Source organism: Gobio gobio (assembly GCF_949357685.1).
Source record: "Gobio gobio genome assembly, chromosome: 24".
Classification (NCBI taxonomy): Eukaryota; Metazoa; Chordata; class Actinopteri; order Cypriniformes; family Gobionidae; genus Gobio; species Gobio gobio.
The window spans coordinates 4,773,306-4,792,323 of NC_137120.1; the positions used below are offsets into that span (position 1 = coordinate 4,773,306).

Here is a 19,018-nt window from a genome sequence, read left to right on the forward strand (position 1 = left end):
ATGATGCTATTTACGAGATGAACGGCACTGCGGTGTCATAATCACCAGCGGGAGACTCTTTGAGCCTTGACTTTACAAGTTGAGCTCGCCAGTTAAAAAAATCCTGGAAGCTAATTGGTTTTAGCCGTGTTGATGAGAATAGTGATAAAACTATAATCGATCTTCGTCAGGCTAATAACAGACAGAGAGATGGGGTTCAATTATATTGACAAAGCTTTATGTCTCATTGTGAATCGCAACCAAATGACTCTTTTGAACTGATTCCTTTATGAATGAATCAATGAATGAATGAACAGTTTAGGTACCCAAGGCTTACTGTTTAATATTTAATTATTGATTCATGCTAGACATCATTATTACTGAATGATCATTGTATTGTGTGTCCTTCATCTGCTGCCCTTCCTGGAGAGCCGGATTGCTGACGCCGGTCTTAATGTGCGCTGATGACTCGTTTAATGGACCTGTAATGGGCCTGTAAGCTACAGTTGTGTTTTCCTGCACTAAGCTCTTAAGAAGCGCTCCCTCACTCCTAACCCATATTCCCAGGATGGTCGCCGCTTCATCCGTGCCGGCATTCTTGGCCTCACACAGGCTTTGGCGTTTGGACTAGAAGATGAATAGCAAGCTTTTGTTACTCTGTAGCGAATTCTTTTAATTTTCATGCACTGTAAAAAAAAAATCAGGTCTCCAATTGAAAAATTTCTAGTAACTGATCACATCTAAATTTTTTAGTTGGCCAAATTGAATTTCTGTTAATTAAAATTAACAGAAATTCAATTTGGCCAACTGAAAAATTTAGATGTGATCAGTCACTAGACAATTTGCAATTTTTTTTACAGTGTGTATATTTTTCTTTCAATTATATTAATAAAATAAAATAAAACAAGTTGTATTCATATTAATTTATATTCATAACATTATAATACTATATTAAATACATTAATAATAATGCAGATTTTTTTCAGTCATATTTTTTTATTAATATTAAAATAATATAATTATATTAATTATAAAACGATTGTATTTTTCAATTATAATTTTCGTTAAAAAATATAATAACTAACTAATTTGAACAATAAATACCCATTTAAACAGTAAATACTGTATAATAATAAATATTACATATCTATTTTTTAATAATTGTTAATAATTAATAATGATAATACATATTTTTCATATTTCTTTCAATCATATTTTTCTTTAAATAGGAACATTTAAATATATGTATAAAAATTGGAAAATATGAAAATATTATAATTGACAATATTATTATAAAAATTTTCTTAAAGATAAATATGATTACAAACATATTTATTATTAACATTATTATTCATATAATAAAAAATAATATTTTTTTATATTTTACAATAAAAAATCTTACAAAATGAATATATTAATTTAAATGTATTAATGATAATAATACATATTTTCATATTTGTAATAATATAATTTATTAAATATCTTTCATATCCATCATATATTTAAGAAAATGTCAATAATGTAATTTTATTATTATAAAAAAATCATTTTTCAATTTTTTTTATTATAAAATATGATTGTTACGGTTTTCAATAATATTTTTATTTTAAAGTTCATTAATGATTATGTATTTTTAGTAATATTAATGTAAATAATAATAGAAGTAGTAGTAGTAAATAATATTTTTTTTCATAATTTCTGATCATCTTTTTTCTTAAGAAATGAAAATAATATAATTATACATTATTCTCATTTAAAATAACAAATATTTTTCTTTAAGAAAATTTAAATACTAGAATTATATTAATTATAATAACGATATTTTTTTCATTTTTCAATCATGTTTTCCTTTTAAAAAATGTATTTAATCCAAATATGTAACATCCAATCCCATTCTCTGTATTGTAATATGAAAATTATTGTTGTATTAGTATTTATTGTTTTTAGTATTTGGCCTAGATGAGTGTCAAGGGCTCTTCTGGGACGGTGAAGAGACACGGAAAGGCCGTGTGAACGCGTGACGGACGGAGGATCAGTGGTGAAGGCGCGGCTGTGGGTTGTTGCCATGTTTTGATGAGTTGAATCCAGTCAGAGAAGAGCAGCTCCCGGTGACCCTGAACACCGGAGGACTCGCGCTGCTATCGGCTCATCGCGCGCTTCCCGACGCGTTCCTCTCTTAATGAATTCCCTCAGAGATGCTATCGCGCCCAACGCTAGCATCGCTCCTGACTCAATCTCCAATCCATCGCTTTTATTTATCAGCGGATACGGAGGTCAGGACTGGTGGATGCTAGCGTTAGCGCATGGCGTCGCGGTTAACATGTGCGTTGTGTTAATGAGAAGCTGTGGCACGTTTTGTCCTCCATTTTGTGCAAAAACATGCAAGTCTGATTGCAGTGTGTAATCTTTAGCAGCGAGTTAGCCTACATATTAGATTATTTTCACACAAAAAAGTCATAATTAGCAGTATTTTATTAGCCTAAGTGTTAGATTAGCGAGAGTCAAAAGTCGTAGAAATGGACAGGTATGAATCTCAATAATTTAATCATATTTAATGCTATTTATTGCTTTTTTTGTCTCTGTATTATTTCACAAAATAAAAAAACATACTTTTGATTAATTATGAAAATTATATTTATAACAATTATAAATATTGTTCATAATTTATTACACTTTTTCAGTCAATTTTATTAAATATATTTCAATAATATTTTCCCTTTAAAATATTTTTTTCTATTTTTAGACCATTTTTTGCATTGTAACATTCTTTTCGTGACAATTTGGCATATTTTTTTGCGGTATATTATCAATAATTGTAATTCAGAAAAATCTCATTCTTGTTACCGTAATATGAAAACAATATTTAAAGTGCTTATGTTATATTAATGTGTTGTATTGCCGTTTATGAATGCTTATTTAAATTAAAAGTACGGTCTAATTATAGTAGAAATACTGTATTACTGTAATAAGAGTCATGCACATTGTACATAAAGTAATGAGAATTAAAAATATAAAAATTAAAACATAATTTGGAGGTGCAATCATTATTTTTTATAGTATTAATTATAATAACAATATTTGTATATATTTTTTCCAATAATACTTTTCTTTTCTCTGGCTATTATTACTGTAATGCAAAAAATCTTGTATTTATTGTGCTACCTGCTTATTTTTTTAATTAAAAAAATGCAGTAATGAAAATTACGTGTTGACAATAATGAAAATAAAAATGATTTTTTTTTTAAATAGTAATAATGTTAATGATAAATAATAATAATAATAATACATCTCAGAAATGGGAATCCTGCTTTGACAATGATTTTAAATAATAATAATAATAATACAAATGGAGAAAAAAACTGCTTTGACAATAATGAAAAAAGTAATATTAATGATAAATAATAATAATAATTATTATTATTATAAAAATCATCAGTAATGATAATCATGCATTGACAATAATGAAAAAAATAGTAATAATCTTAATAACAACAATAATATTAGAATGTTTTAAAAAGTCTCAATAATGAGCATTATGTGTTGCAATAATGGAAATAAAATCAATAAAATCTGGATGCATTATTTGATCAAATGTGTTTAACTGTCATAAAACTGTACAATGTAAGAAAAATCTCCATGCAACATTTTTTTTTTACATTCAATCATTTAGCAGACGCTTTTATCCAAAGAGCAGAAGCAACAGAAGCAATCAGACCAACAATACGCAAGATCTGTGACCAGTCATTCCAGCACAATTATCATTTAGATGGATATATGGAAAAGAAAGTGTTGTTTGTCCTGTAGATTAGTGTGTGTGAAGTGTTTGAGCCAGATATCTCGCTCCATTTCTCAGTGCAACGGACTGCCTTGTAGTACGAGACTCATTCAGCGCTGGCTTTGTAGTCGGGCCTCGGCGGGCTGTCACACACCATCAGAGAGAAAACACTCGGCCTTCACACTTTGAACTGACGCAAAACCCAGTCCTCTTCAAGTTGTCCTACTTTCGGAGTCTGCCGCACTGCTTTGTTCGGTCGGAGAGCAGCGAGTCGTGTAAGTAATGGCTCTATTTGTTTGCTGTCTGGGCTGTATATTTTCATAATGGGAGCTGAGAGGAATCTGGCAATAAAATGGCGTATAAATCAATTAGAGCTGAGGTAGATTCATATCTGGCTTCTCCTGCGTCTGAGGCTGAAGTAACTATTGCCATTACTCACACGGAGCCGCGCTGCTGATTACATCGAGACCGCGCTGCTTCCAGTTACTCCGGGCACCTTGCTAAATGGGCTTAAATTTTTAATTTCCACAGGAACAAAGATCACATCTAAGAAGGAGGATAGCATGCCGCTGGTTTATTGAAGGAGCGATGGGTTATTAGGTGAAAGGTAGGAAGGTAGATCGGTGGTTCTCAAAAGGTTTCGCTTTATCATCCTGACTGGACATCAAATGGCCGATCTAAACCAGAAAACGTCTGCCCAATACACTCTTAGAAAAAATTGTTTCATATAGAATCTATGGAAGATTGTTTCCTGCACGAAAAACAATTGTAAGAGATAATTGCGACTTTTTATCTCAGAATTCAGACTTTTTTCGGAGAAACGCGAGATATAAACTTACAGATTGTAAGTGAAAAAGTCCAAATTGCCGGATATAAATTCGCAATTAAGAGAAAAAAGTCAGAATTGTGAGATAAAAACTCGCAATTACGAGAAAAAGTCAGAATTGCAGGATATAAATTCGCAATTTTGAGAAAAAAGTCAGAATTGTGAGATAAAAACTCGCAATTACGAGAAAAAAGTCAGAATTGCGGGATATAAATTCACAATTAAGAGAAAAAAGTCATATTTGCGGAATATAAATTCGCAATTACGAGAAAAAAGTCAGAATTGTGAGATAAAAACTCGCAATTACGAGAAAAAAGTCAGAATTGCGGGATATAAATTCGCAATTTTGAGAAAAAAGTCAGAATTGTGAGATAAAAACTCGCAATTATGAGAAAAAAGTCAGAATTGTGAGATAAAAACTCGCAATTACGAGAAAAAGTCAGAATTGCAGGATATAAATTCACAATTACGAGAAAAAAAGTCAGAATTGTAAGATAAAAACTCGTAATTACGAGAAAAAAAGTCAGAATTGCGATTTTAAACTGTCAGCCAATCACAGCAGTTGGCATTTACACTGAAGTCTCACAGCAGCCAATCAGAGCAGTGGCCGTTTACACTGAAGGCCTACAGCAGCCAATCACAGCAGTGGGCATTTACACTGAAGTCTCACAGCAGCCAATCACAGCAGTGGGCGTTTACACTGAAGTCTCACAGCAGCCAATCACAGCAGTGGGCGTTTACTCTGAAGTCTCACAGCAGCCAATCACAGCAGTGGGCGTTTACACTGAAGTCTCACAGCAGCCAATCACAGCAGTGGGCGTTTACACTGAAGTCTCACAGCAGCCAATCACAGCAGTGGGCGTTTACACTGAAGTCTCACAGCAGCCAATTACAGCAGTGGGCGTTTACACTGAAGTCTCACAGCAGCCAATCACAGCAGTGGGCGTTTACACTGAAGTCTCACAGCAGCCAATCACAGCAGTGGGCGTTTACACTGAAGTCTCACAGCAGCCAATTACAGCAGTGGGCGTTTACACTGAAGTCTCACAGCAGCCAATCACAGCAGTGGGCGTTTACACTGAAGTCTCACAGCAGCCAATTACAGCAGTGGGCGTTTACTCTGAAGTAGGGATGGGCAAATGAAGCTTCATGAACCACCAAGGCTTTCCCCAGATTATCTCGGGGAAAGATTTGAAGCGTCAGGAGTGTCGAAAACAGTGCCATCTTGTGGCAGGTCAAATGTATAGCAGCCATAAACCCGAGTGTGCAGCGCCATTGTTTTATCTATTACACACAAATAAAAGCCTGACAATGCTAAATGTTCAGTTTTCTGATAATATAATTCCCATAATGAAGTGTGGCAATACATTAAATGTAACAATTATAATTATAATACTACCAACAGAGTCGTTTGATGCAAGTAAATGGTGCTCTTTAATGTTTATATGGCAGAATATTTGATCATGTAATATAGGCTATAAGCTTATATATAAAAAAGTTAATAAATGGACTTCATCTTCCAAAAACCAGTGGAGTAGTGGTCTGGGTTCAAACACGTGACTGGAAAGAAAGTTTTTCTTTGATCACGTGTTTCTCTGAAAACAATTCCGACACGGAATATGCTACAGTCTTTCTATTCCGGGAAATACTGCAGACATTATATTGTCCAATCGGATTCTCTGGATTGAGATCGACACTTTTGTAAATATAGCTAAAAGCAGAAGTATGAATTTGCTCCAAAATAGAGTTTTGAAAGGACGCACAACATTTGACATAGCAACTAAAGGCGCAGGAAGCTTTATATCCTCTATTTTAGTTCACTATTATAAAGTTAGCTGCGTGTTCTTATCAGCATTCAGCATCGTTTCCCCTCTCGTTTCCCCGGGAGTCGGTTCTGACCGGTTCATAACCCGCTAGTCGAGATGCTGTTCTTGAGAATCAATCTGTGTTCCTCCTGACTGAGTACATTTCTCTCTCTGAGGAAGGTAGACGACTTCAACAACGCACCCCGCTCCTCTTTCGCCGTGTTATTTGCCTTGACAATCTCCTCGAAAATGATCTGATATAGTGTCGTGCCCTGAGTGCGGGGAAGATAGAGCGGGAGAGAGCGCGCGCACGCGAGCCGCTTCAGAATGCCAATGCCTCGAGCGCAGCGCGTGCACGCGCCTTACTAAACTACCTCAGGTCTTCTCATTTCGTTAAAAGCCTCGAAATCACAATCACCGGCCCCTCTTCCAGAGATAATGCAGACTATTGTCACTGCAATCATCATTATAAGCGCTTTTTTGGCCCTTGCGTGCCTGAGTTTGGGGTTTATTTACAGGCTCGTAGTATTTTGCCATCAAAGCCGTTATTTATCCGCGGAGGGATGGGGGTGCGGCGGTGTCATACGGCTCATTTCTAATAAATGTGCGGATTAGTGTGGATGATCCGGCTCTGGTCCGGCGTTCCCGAGGTCAAAGGCAGGCTGGAATTCCGTGGCACAAATCCTGAGGCAAGTATGATCTAGTATTAATAAACTAAATGATTTTTCTATAACACCCCCTCCGCTAGCGCAGGATAAACACAGATTATATATTCATAAGAAACCTTTGATTAATTTCACACCGACGTGTTAATAATGCGAAGTTATACACTGCATTTTTTTCCTCAATAACTCATTCCACTAATAAAAATGTTTTATTTCAACGACGTCTCACAGCTTTTATCGACTATTATCTGTCTTGCTAAGGCTAATTTCGTTTGCTAGCATCATTAATACACACAGTTACGTTTTGATGATGTGCACAGAGTGGGTTAAATTGCATAAATGTTGTTTTGGTTTGGTTATAATAAAGTCTGTTAGTTTTACTACTAAAAGTAAGGTCAAGATATTCCTCATTTAAATAATTCATGCAGAATAAAGGGGCGGGGCCTGTTTGAGTTAGTTAGTAGTGTGTTGAACATAGACTGTAAAAAAAATATGGGCGTAGTGTCCGTGACGTCACCCATCGGATTCTGAAGAGCAATTTTTAAGTGTAAAGTAGGGTCGAGCTGGCCGTCGCAATCTTGTCAGCGCGTCATCACGCGTCACTCCGCGATAACAGAAAATGGGCAAAGAGGCGGGACGTGGGCGGAGCTAAGGTGAGGTGATGACTAACATACAGCAGATAAACGGCAATCCACCTGTCACTCAAAGTGGCCACGCCCTTAATTATGCAGAACTTTAAGGCTTTATATAATGTAAACGAATGAGTTATTAAATAATTCACCCCCCTCACAGTCATCATGAAGGGCAAAATTAGCCATATAGACCAAAAAAAGTCAGATTTGCGGGATATAAATTCTCAATTACGAGAAAAAATTCAGAATTGTGAGAACTCCCATTTACGAGAAAAAAGTCTGAATTGCTGGATAAAAACTCGCAATTACGAGAACAAAGTCAGAATTGTGAGAAGTCAGAATTGTGAAATAAAAACTCACAATTACGAGAAAAAATTCAGAATTGTGAGATAAAAACTCCCAATTACGAGAAAAAAGTCAGAATTGCGGGATATAAATTCGCAATTACGAGAAAAAAGTCAGAATTGTGAGAAAAAAGTCAGAATTGTGAGATAAGAACTCGCAATTACGTGAAAAAAGTCAGAATTGCGGGATATAAATGCCCAATTACGAGAAAAAGTCAGAAATGTGAGATAAAAACTCGCAATTACATGAAAAAAGTCAGAATTGTGAGATAAAATCTCGCAATTACGAGAAAAAAGTCAGAATTGTGAGCTAAAAACTCGCAATTATGAGAAAAAAAGTCAGAATTGTGAGAACTCGCAATTACGAGAAAAAAGTCAGAATTGCAGGATATAAATTCGCAAGTACGAGAAAAAAAGTCAGAATTGCGATTCTTTCTCTCAATTCTGACTTTTCTGTGAATTGTGCACTTTTGTCCAAATCTGGTCGGAATAAAGGGGCGGGGCCTGTTTGAGTTAGTTAGTAGTGTGTTGAACATAGACTGTAAAAAAATATGGGCGTAGTGTCCGTGACGTCACCCATCGGATTCTGAAGAGCAGTTTTTAAGTGTAAAGTAGGGTCGAGCTGGCCGTCGCAATCTTGTCGGCGCGTCATCGCGCGTCACTCTGGGATAACAGAAAATGGGCAAAGAGGCGGAACGTGGGCGGAGCTGAGGTGACGACTAACATACAGCAAACAAACGACAATCCACCTGTCACTCAAAGTGGCCACGCCCTTAATTATGCAGAAGGCTTTTCCCAAACACGCTGGAAGCGCTTGACCAATCACAACACACTGCTCCAGCCGGCCAATCAGAGCGCATTGCGCTTTTCAGAAGGAGGGGCTTCATGGAGACAGGAACTAAACAGAGCGTTACTGACAGACTGGGAAGAGAGGAGCCGCAACAATGGAGAATATGAGGGAATAATCAACATTCAAGCAGGAAAATCTGTTCTAGTACTTTGTAAAAGGGCATATTATGGGTTGAAAAACGCTGAGAAGCTTTCCAGGGCTGCAGAACATGAGCGATGAGGCTTTTGGCCGTAAACAGGTGTGGGCCGACTGATTTATCGTAATTAATCCGGTGTGTCCATTCCTCCGGCTGGGACACATCTGCGACAGAGCGCCGTTCCCAATGTCACAGTGTCAGCGAAGGGCAATGAGATTACTTTGATTAAAAAACTCAAAACAATTAATTAATTTCCTGGATTCCAGCGTTTTGGAGCTCATGATGAGGCGGATCATTACGACACACTCAAGATCTGGCGTTGGTGAGAGCAGCTGTCGGGACGTCCAGATTGGCCCAACGGCAACAAGAGCAGCGCCTCTTTCATTTGGCAGGCCGCGCGGTAATTATTATTTTGCGGGTTATGGAAAAGCTGGCTATTTTGAAAGGATTGCACTGGCACTTATCTGTCCAAAACAGGCCCACTAATAAAACTTGAGCCGGAATGGCCTGGGATGGAGAGATTTATTCCCGGGGGGAAAGGAGACATGAGGGAGTGAATCCGTCAAATGTCACTGTTTGTCCAGCTCATATTTCACTCTAAATCACTTTTAATAAATCATGTACATGTCATTTTTTAAATATAATAATAACATTAATATTTACATATATACATTTTATTGCTTTGTAATCATTTTAATATTTAACATTAATATGTTAATAAAATTTCTTTTTATATTGCAATATTATATTAAAGATAAATATTTTTAAATATTCAGTATGTACAAAATTGATTTATTACTGGTTAAATTAACATAATAATAATTAAATTACATATATTAATTATATTAATGTGTTATATTAATATCAATATATTTATAATACTTTGAATATATATGTTACATGAATTAATATTTATATATTTCAATATTTATTATATTTCAATAATTAGTGTGTACTTTAACAAAATTAATTGAGAACAAATAATATTATTTATTTATTTTAGTTAGTTAGTGACTAAATTGGCCTATTATTAATAATAATAATATTTACATATGTGAATGATATTAAAGTTGTATATTATTTTTATAATTTTAATATTTAATATTAATATTAAATATAATATACATATATTATTAAAACATTGTTTTATATGTATTATACATATATATTTTATATTTATATAATTATATATATTTATATATAATTAAAATATAATATATTTAATACTTTATAAATATATTAGTATTAAATATTACAAAGAATATATTTCACATTACTATAATTCATATATATATATATATATATATATATATATATATATATATATATATATATATATATATATATATATATATATATATATATATATATATATATATATATATATATATATTATTAGGCCATTTTAGCCACTACCTAAATAAAATACAATAAAATAAGTAAACAAAATAAATAAATAATTAAAATATTAATAATATAATAAAATACCTGTTATCAATCAATTTTGTTAATTTATTTATTTTGTTTACTTATTTAATTTATGTAGTGCCAAAGTGGCTATTATTATTTTTATTATTATTAAATAAATAATTGTAATGTGTTATGTGTTATATATTAATAATATGTGTTATATATTAACAATAAATGATTGAATATTCATATAGTGTATTAATACATTTATATATTTAGTATGTACTTTAACAGAATTAATTGATAACAAATATGTATTAATTAATTAATTTTAGTTAGTGATTAGATTGACAATAATAATCATAATAATAATAATAATAATAATAATAATAATAATAATAATAATAATAATTTCATGTATACATTATATTAAAGTGTTACATATTTTAGTGTGTATTATGAATGCATATAATAATGCATAATAATAATTATTATTATGAACTTTTATTAGCTTTCAATCATTTATCAAAACCAAACCTGTGTCAGTGTGTATTATGATTAAGTCGCCTTGATTATTATGAACTTGTATTGTCTTACAGTCATTTATCATAAAGCGTCCTGCACAGAGTGAGTGTGTGAAGATCTTCTCTCATCCGTCACGCTCCTGAGCGTCCCGATCAACACACACTGTTCTTCCTCACGCGTCCACCGTCTCCCAATATACCCTGCCCCATGAAGCTCTGCCATCTGCCGCCCGCGCCCGCGCCCGTGCCAGGGCCGGAGAAGACCAGCTACATTTAGACTTGTTAGTGTGCGCTCATGTGCACCGCCCCGTCCCAATCGCGAGCGCTTCGATTGATCACAGAGCCTTTCCTAACATTGAGGCTAATGTGCTGTCACATCCCCTGGCGGGCTAGCGCTAGCGTTAGCTCATAGCTCTGCTATATTCAGCCTGATTAATGAAGCGTCTGACGGAGGGAGTGTCTGCGATGAGGGAGCGGTGGAGCACCAGCGTGTGTGCGCTGGAGAAATGGCGCGCGTTACACAAACTCCTGCTCACTTTGGCCCTCCCTCCCTGCCCCGGGGCCTTGTGGGACCTCTCTCGGCACTCAGCGGTTATGATTGGGTAGTCTCGAATTATAGCGTCCCGTCAGGACGAGGAATCATGTCCGCCCGCTGGCTGGCCGGTTGTCGTGGAAACCGTGTCCCCAGAGGAGGCTGAGGCTTGTCTACGGGCAGGGAGAGGGATGAGCACAAAGATAAAGGGAGGAATAAAACTCGCTTCCGACAAGAGCTCAACACCTTTTAAACGGGGAGGACGCCATAAACTTAAAAAAGTGGCGTTTCGTTGAACGCTTGAAAGGCGAGGATGCTCGATTTAGTGTTTTTGCGTTGTAAAATGTGCCTGCAAGTCATAATGCAAAGATGCATTGCATCACAACAGGTGCTCGACATGTTTTGTTCGCGTTAAATTAGCAAAAGTGGCATTTCATTAAAACATTTCCGAAGCAAGGAGGCTTGATTTTGTGTTTTTGCTTTGTAAAATATGCCTTTAATCGTAACGCGACACAAGTATGCATTGGTCGCAACAGGAGCTCAAAGTCCCGTAACTGTTGTGTTTGTGATTAAATTAGCGAAAGTGCCATTTTGTTAAAAATGTACAATGCGAGGATGTGTGATTTGGGGTTTTTGCATTGTAAAAATATTCCTTTAATCGTAAAACGACACGAGCTCCTGTTGTGATGCAATGCATACTTAAGGTCACGTTACTTTTGTGTTTGCGAAAAATTAGCGAAAGTGGCGTTTTGATTTTGTGTTTTTGTGTTGTAAAAAGTGTCTGCAAGTCATAATGCATTGCATCACAACATGAGTTCAAAATTTAGTGTTTGCGATAAATTAGTGCAAATGCCATTTCGTAAAAAATGTACAACGCGAGGAGGCTTGATTTTGTGTTTTTGCGTTGTAAAATATGCCTTTAATTGTAACGCGACACAAGTATGCATTGCGTCGCAACAGGAGCTCAAAGTCCCGTAACTGTTGTGTTTGCGATAAATTAGCGACAGTGGTGTTTCATTGAACGTTGAAAAGGCGAGGACGCTCGATTTGGTGTGTTTTTGTGTTGTAAAATGTGCCTGCATTCGTAATACAACACAATTATATTGCATCACAACATGAGTTCAAAATTTAGTGTTTGCGATAAATTAGCGGAAGTGCCATTTCGTTAAAAATGTACAATGCGAGGATGTTTGATTTGTTGTTTTTGCATTGTAAAATATTCCTTTAATCGTAATGCGACACAAGTATGCATTGCATCACAACAGGAACTCAAAGTCCCGTCACTGTTGTGTTTGCGATAAATTAGCGAAAGTGCCATTTCGTTAAAAATGTACAATGCGAGGATGTTTGATTTGGGGTTTTTGCATTGTAAAAATATTCCTTTAATCGTAAAACGACACAAGTATGCATTGCATCGCAACAGAAGCTCAAAGTCCTGTTACTGTTGTGTTTGCGATAAATTAGCGAAAGTGGCGTTTTGATATTGTGTTTTTGTTTTGTAAAAAGTGTCTGCAAGTCATAATGCATTGTATCACAACAGGACAACAAAATTTTGTGTTTACGATAAATTAGCGAAAGTGCCATTTCGTTAAAAACGTACATGGGAGGAGGTTTGATTTTGTGTTTTTGCATTGTAAAATATGCCTTTAATCGTAACGCGACACAAGTTTGCATTGTGTCTTAACAGGAGCTCAAAGTCACGTTACTTTTGTGTTTGCGATAAATTAGTGAAAGTGGCGTTTCATTAAACATTTCCTGAGCAAGGATGATTGATTTTGTGTTTTTGCTTTGTAAAATATTCCTTTAATCGTAACGCGACACAAGTATGCATTGCGTCGCAACAGGAGCTCAAATTCCCGTTACTATTGTGTTTGCGATAAATTTGTGACAGTGGCATTTCGTTGAACGTTTGAAAGGCAAGGATGCTTGATTTGGTGTGTTTTTGTGTTGTAAAATGGCCTGCATTCATAATACAACACAATTGTATTGCATCACAACAGGAGATCAAAATTTATTATTTGCGATAAACTAGCGAAAGTGGCGTTTCGTTATACATTTACAATGTGAGGATGCTTGATTTTGTGTTTTTGCTTTGTAAAATATGCCTTTAATCGTAATGCGACACAAGTATGCATTGCGTCGCAACAGGAGCTCAAAGTCCCGTTACTGTTGTGTTTGCGATAAATTAGCGAAAGTGGCATTTTGATTTTGTGTTTTTGTGTTGTAAAAAGTGTCTGCAAGTCATAATGCATTGCATCACAACATGAGTTCAAAATTTTGTGTTTGCGATAAATTAGCAAAAGTGCCATTTCGTTAAAAATGTACAACGTGAGGATGCTTGATTTTGTGGTTTTGCGTTGTAAAATATGCCTTTAATCGTAACGCGACACAAGTTTGCATTGCGTCACAACAGGAGCTCAAAGTCCTGTTACTGTTGTGTTTGCGATAAATTAGCAACAGTGGTGTTTCATTGAACGTTTGAAAGGCAAGGATGCTTGATTTGGTGTTTTTGCATTGTAAAAAGTGTTTGCAAGTCATAATGCATTGCATCGCAACAGGAGATCAAAATGTATTATTTGCAATAAATTGGCAAAAGTGCCATTTCGTTAAAAAATTACAATGCGAGGAGGCTTGATTTTGTGTTTTTGCTTTGTAAAATATGCCTTTAATCGTAACGTGACACAAGTATGCATTGCGTCGCAACAGGAGCTGAAAGTCCTGTTACTGTTGTGTTTGCGCTAAATTAGCGAAAGTGGCGTTTCATTGAATGTTTGAAAGGCGAGGAGACTTGATTTTGTGTTGTAAAATGTGCCTGCATTCGTAATACGACACAACCATGCATTGCATCACAACAAGAGCTCCAAGTCCTGTTAGCGTTGTGTTAGCGATACATCTGCGAAAGCAACATTTTGTTGCGATGTTCAGGTCAAAAATGGCGTTCATTTCCAAAGTGATGAATTAGGCCTAAACATACGCTATGCTAATACGTGAACCTCTAGCTGCACGTTACACACATGAGGCTGGGTAATCTGTGTGTTAATAGTGAAAGGAGGAGCGAATGGATCGACTTGCGATCAGTGTGAATGCTGCGGTTCTTCACTCTGGCCTTTTCATCAGCTTTTCTCTTTCTTTCTCCTCTTTACTCAAGGTGCAAGCGAGGCTGCTGAAGAAAACGCCACTAAAACCAGCCGGAGAATGAAGCAGAAGGAATATTAAAACAGCAGAGAGGTAAAAACAAACACCATTTATGGATTTATGGCTCATTTAGGTTTAACCAATGCTGTTATATAGATATATATTATTCAATTTATTTTACATTTAGTTACAGTTTGATTTTTATACATTTTTGTATTTTTTATGTATTTATTTATAATATATTTATGTATTTTGTATGTTTTATTTATAAATGCAATTGAAATTTTATTTTGTTTGTTATTTAATATATATATATATATATATATATATATTTTTTTTTTTTTTTTTTTTTTTACATTATATTTTACATTTACAGATATGTATGTATGTATTAAATCATTGATTTAACAATTATTATTCTATGACTATTAATATATAAATATATTCTTGTATTTATTAACATTATATACATGTAATAATGTATACATTAATGCATAATTTAATATATTTTAACTTTAATTATTTTTAATATATATATTTTAAATATTTACTTTAATAATATATACATATATTTTAAATTGCAATTTTATTTGTGTGTATATAGATATATATGCAATTATATTGTTATGTATATTAATCAATTTTAATAACATATGTTACATTTTTAGTTACAATTTGATATTTATATATTTATGTATTTATAATTTTTTATATTTTATTTATATATGTAATTGGAATTGTATTTACTATTCATTATTTATTAATTTATTTTAGTGTATATATATATATATATACGGGTATATATATATATATATATATTAGGGCTGTCAAAAGTTTAATCGCGATTAATCGCATCCAAAATAAAGGTTTGTGTTTCCATAATATATGTGTGTGTACTCTGTTAATTATTATTTATATATAAATACACACACATTCATGTATATATTTAAGAAATATTTGCATGTATATACTGTATATACATTTATATAATCTATAATATATATAAATATAAATGTTTTATATATAAAGATTATTTTTCTTTCTTAAATATATACATGCTTGTGTGTGTATTTATATATAAATAATAATTAACAGAGTACACACACATATATTATGTAAACACAAACTTTTATTTTGGATGCGATTAATCGTGATTAATCTTTTGACAGCCCTAATATATATATATATATATATTACATATATATATTTATATATGTAAGTGAAATTGTATTTATGTATTCATTAATTTTTCTATATGTGTGTGTGTGTGTGTGTGTGGTACATTATATTATATATATAATTGCTATAGTAATAATAACGGATTTTTCTATCATATCCTATCTAGGCTGTCATCGATCATTGCTGACGTGTGTGTTCATTAAGATGAACTGCTGTTCTTGTCTGATCACATCATTACGGCCTCAGTGTGTGTCCTCGTGTGCTCTTATAGGATTTAATGTACGCACTTCTTCTTCTTTCACCGTCCTTTGGTTCACAAAGCTAGTTCTTGGGAATATCTGACCCTGTGTTTTTAGCATTGCGGTGCTCAGTTTGTGCTTCTTCAGGGATGTGTTGGAGTGTGTGCTGCTTGTTTCTGTCACTGACCGTCTGTCTCAGATTATTTGCCCTGTTTCTTCTCAACAAGTGGAGAGCAGAGAAGGTCGGAGGCCGGGACTCGCCACCGCAGGCCGTTTGCGAGCTGAATACTGCATGCCGTAGAGCCGAGATACACGGGTAAAGAGCTCATCTCGCCGCCGGTAAACAGCATTCATCCGTTTCTATTGCTCTCTGTCGGCCGGGATCGCAATTAAACAGAGCGATTAATCTTTACTACACCCGTTAGGTCACGTCCTCCAACTCCACCAATTATCAGTGCTCGGATCATTTATGCTGGTGTGTGTAGAGGAAGCATCACGATGTGGGGTTTGTTCATGCTTTTCTTCAGTGTGTGCTGGCGATGGTTGCGGCGGGTATGTTTGCAGTGGAGCTCTGCTGATGTCCGGGCCGGAGTGTGTCCCGGCTCTGATCCGGCTCTGAATGCCGGAGATCTGCGGTGCCAGACCGCGTTAGAGTCGCTCGAGGGCACAGTGCATTGTGGGCAAATCCTGCAGGCGTGGGAGCCTCTGCCACACGGGGCCTGTTTGCTTTGGCCCTCCATTGTGTTCACAGGACGGAAACACACCAACACAAGCCGATGGACAGAGTGTGTTTGTCAGTGTAGAAATATACTATCACACAACAGTGTGCTTATTGCAATACATTTTACACTTTTCACAATTAATTTGTACTATTATTTATATTGAACAGTTTTACTATATTTGATATTTTTACTATATTTTACTATTAATTTATATATAATATAATAATATATATATAAATTATTCTGAATATTTGTTAGTGAATATACTGTATAAAACATTACTTGTTTTTTAACTTATTTATAACTATGTACATAATCTATGTTTTGCTTCTTGCATTATTATTATTTTTATTAACAACAAATATATAGTCTATATAAAATATTATATGATATTAGTACATTTGTATATTATAATAACTATTATTATTATTATTATAATTCATTATTATAAATATTTTTATAGTGAATACTGTGTAAAACATGCCTTTGTTTATTTATTTTTTTAACTTATTTTTACTTTTTGGGAAATATGTACAGAATGCATTTAAATAAATGTTTCTGTTTGTATTAATACTAATAATTATAGTATTATTGTTTATATATATTATATATATATATGTATTGTTTTATTATTGTACTATAATTATAATTAAATATTATTATACAATTTTGTATCACTTATTATAATAAAAAATATTTTAAATAATTATAAATATTTCTTCATTTAATACCATGTAAAGGAAATGTTACACTTTCCACAATTCATTTTTATTTTAAATATTATGATTAATTATTGTGAATATCTATTAGTGAATATACTTTATAAAATGTTTTTTACTTATTATGATTATTATTAATAATAATAACAAATATATAGTGTATATACAATATTATATAATATTAGTATATATGTATACATTAATAATTATTATAATTATAAATATTAGTTTTATTGAATACTGCGTAAAACATGCCTTTTTATTTTGTATTTTTTTTTAACTAAAGAATGCATTTAAATATTTTTCTGTTTGTATTAATAATAATATTATTGTTTATATATATATAAAATGTTATTATTTTATTATTTATACTATTATGATCAATAAATATTATTATTATTATTATTATTATTATTATTATTATTATTATTATTACAAATTGTATCACTTATTGTAAATATTTGTTCATTTAACACCGTGTAAAGGCCCGTTCACACCAAGGATGAAAATAAAGATATCATTCTAAAAATCGTTACGATCGTAACAATAACAGCACAGAGAAACAGCGAAAGATGAACGATCAAAACATCGACAGCCAATCAGAATCCATCCAGCTTTCAGATCTCGCGCATTTAAAGCTGCAGCGATATCGTTATCATTACAGTTATCATCACTCTTGGTGTAAACCTGTGCTTGTATTAGTCATTTTGAATCTATTTTGCAACGTTGTGTGTCTGGTTGAAGGTAAAGCACAGATATTATTAGCTGTATCGCCCAGCCTGATGTGTATCTAAGAGAGAGGGCCTCTACAGCCTGAGTGTTTGTATGAGACACATCGAGTGTGTGTGTGTGTGTGTGTGTGTGTCAGGCTGGAGCAGATATGTGCTGATGAGTTCCTCTCGGTGGCAGGCGGTGTGTTTGCACTGCAGTGCTGCGGTGTAGCGGCCCTCTGACCTGCTGGGTAAACAACCAGAGAGTCTCTGACTCCAAATAAGGCCAACACATCCACGGCACAGAGCAGAGGCAACCTGCCATCCTTTACACACACACACACACACACACACACACACAGTTCCCCTTTCTTTCCGATACTGTAGCCTGACTGAATGGAAATCATGTCATCATTTACTCGCCCTCATTGTCTTTCTTTCTTCTGTAAAACACAAAATGAGATATTTAGCAGAATGTTCACGCTGCTCATTTCCAACAAAATGTCATTTTTGTCTTGTTTCCAGTCTAAATATCTGAAAATTCTTAAATTAAGATGCATTCAGTAGATAAGTAAAACAACATAAGATATTTTTTCTGTTTTTTGGGGGGAAATTAAGTGAGTTTTTGCTTAAAACAAGCTAAATTATCTGCCAATGGGGTAAGAAAACAAAGAAAAAGAAAACTGCGAGCAGCGATGAAAGGGCCCACGCACCCGTGCCACTGCCACCTGGTGAAATTACAACAACTTCCTGTTTCATGGCGAACCATCAAACTTTGTGAGGACACGCCCTTCAGCGAAAACTCAATATCTTCTCAATTTAACGTCGCAAATTGG

The 19,018-nt window shown here is 34.1% G+C and overlaps 1 protein-coding gene across 1 annotated transcript in view; it reads left to right on the forward strand.

The window, feature by feature from the left end:
* The window catches only part of ptprsa (protein tyrosine phosphatase receptor type Sa), a 268,495-nt gene that overhangs the window by 47,217 nt on the left and 202,260 nt on the right, over positions 1–19,018 (forward strand). The window contains exon 2 of the mRNA XM_079807164.1: positions 14,627–14,706. The gene's annotated coding sequence lies outside the window, so the exon portion shown is untranslated. The remainder of the gene's footprint in view (positions 1–14,626; positions 14,707–19,018) is intronic.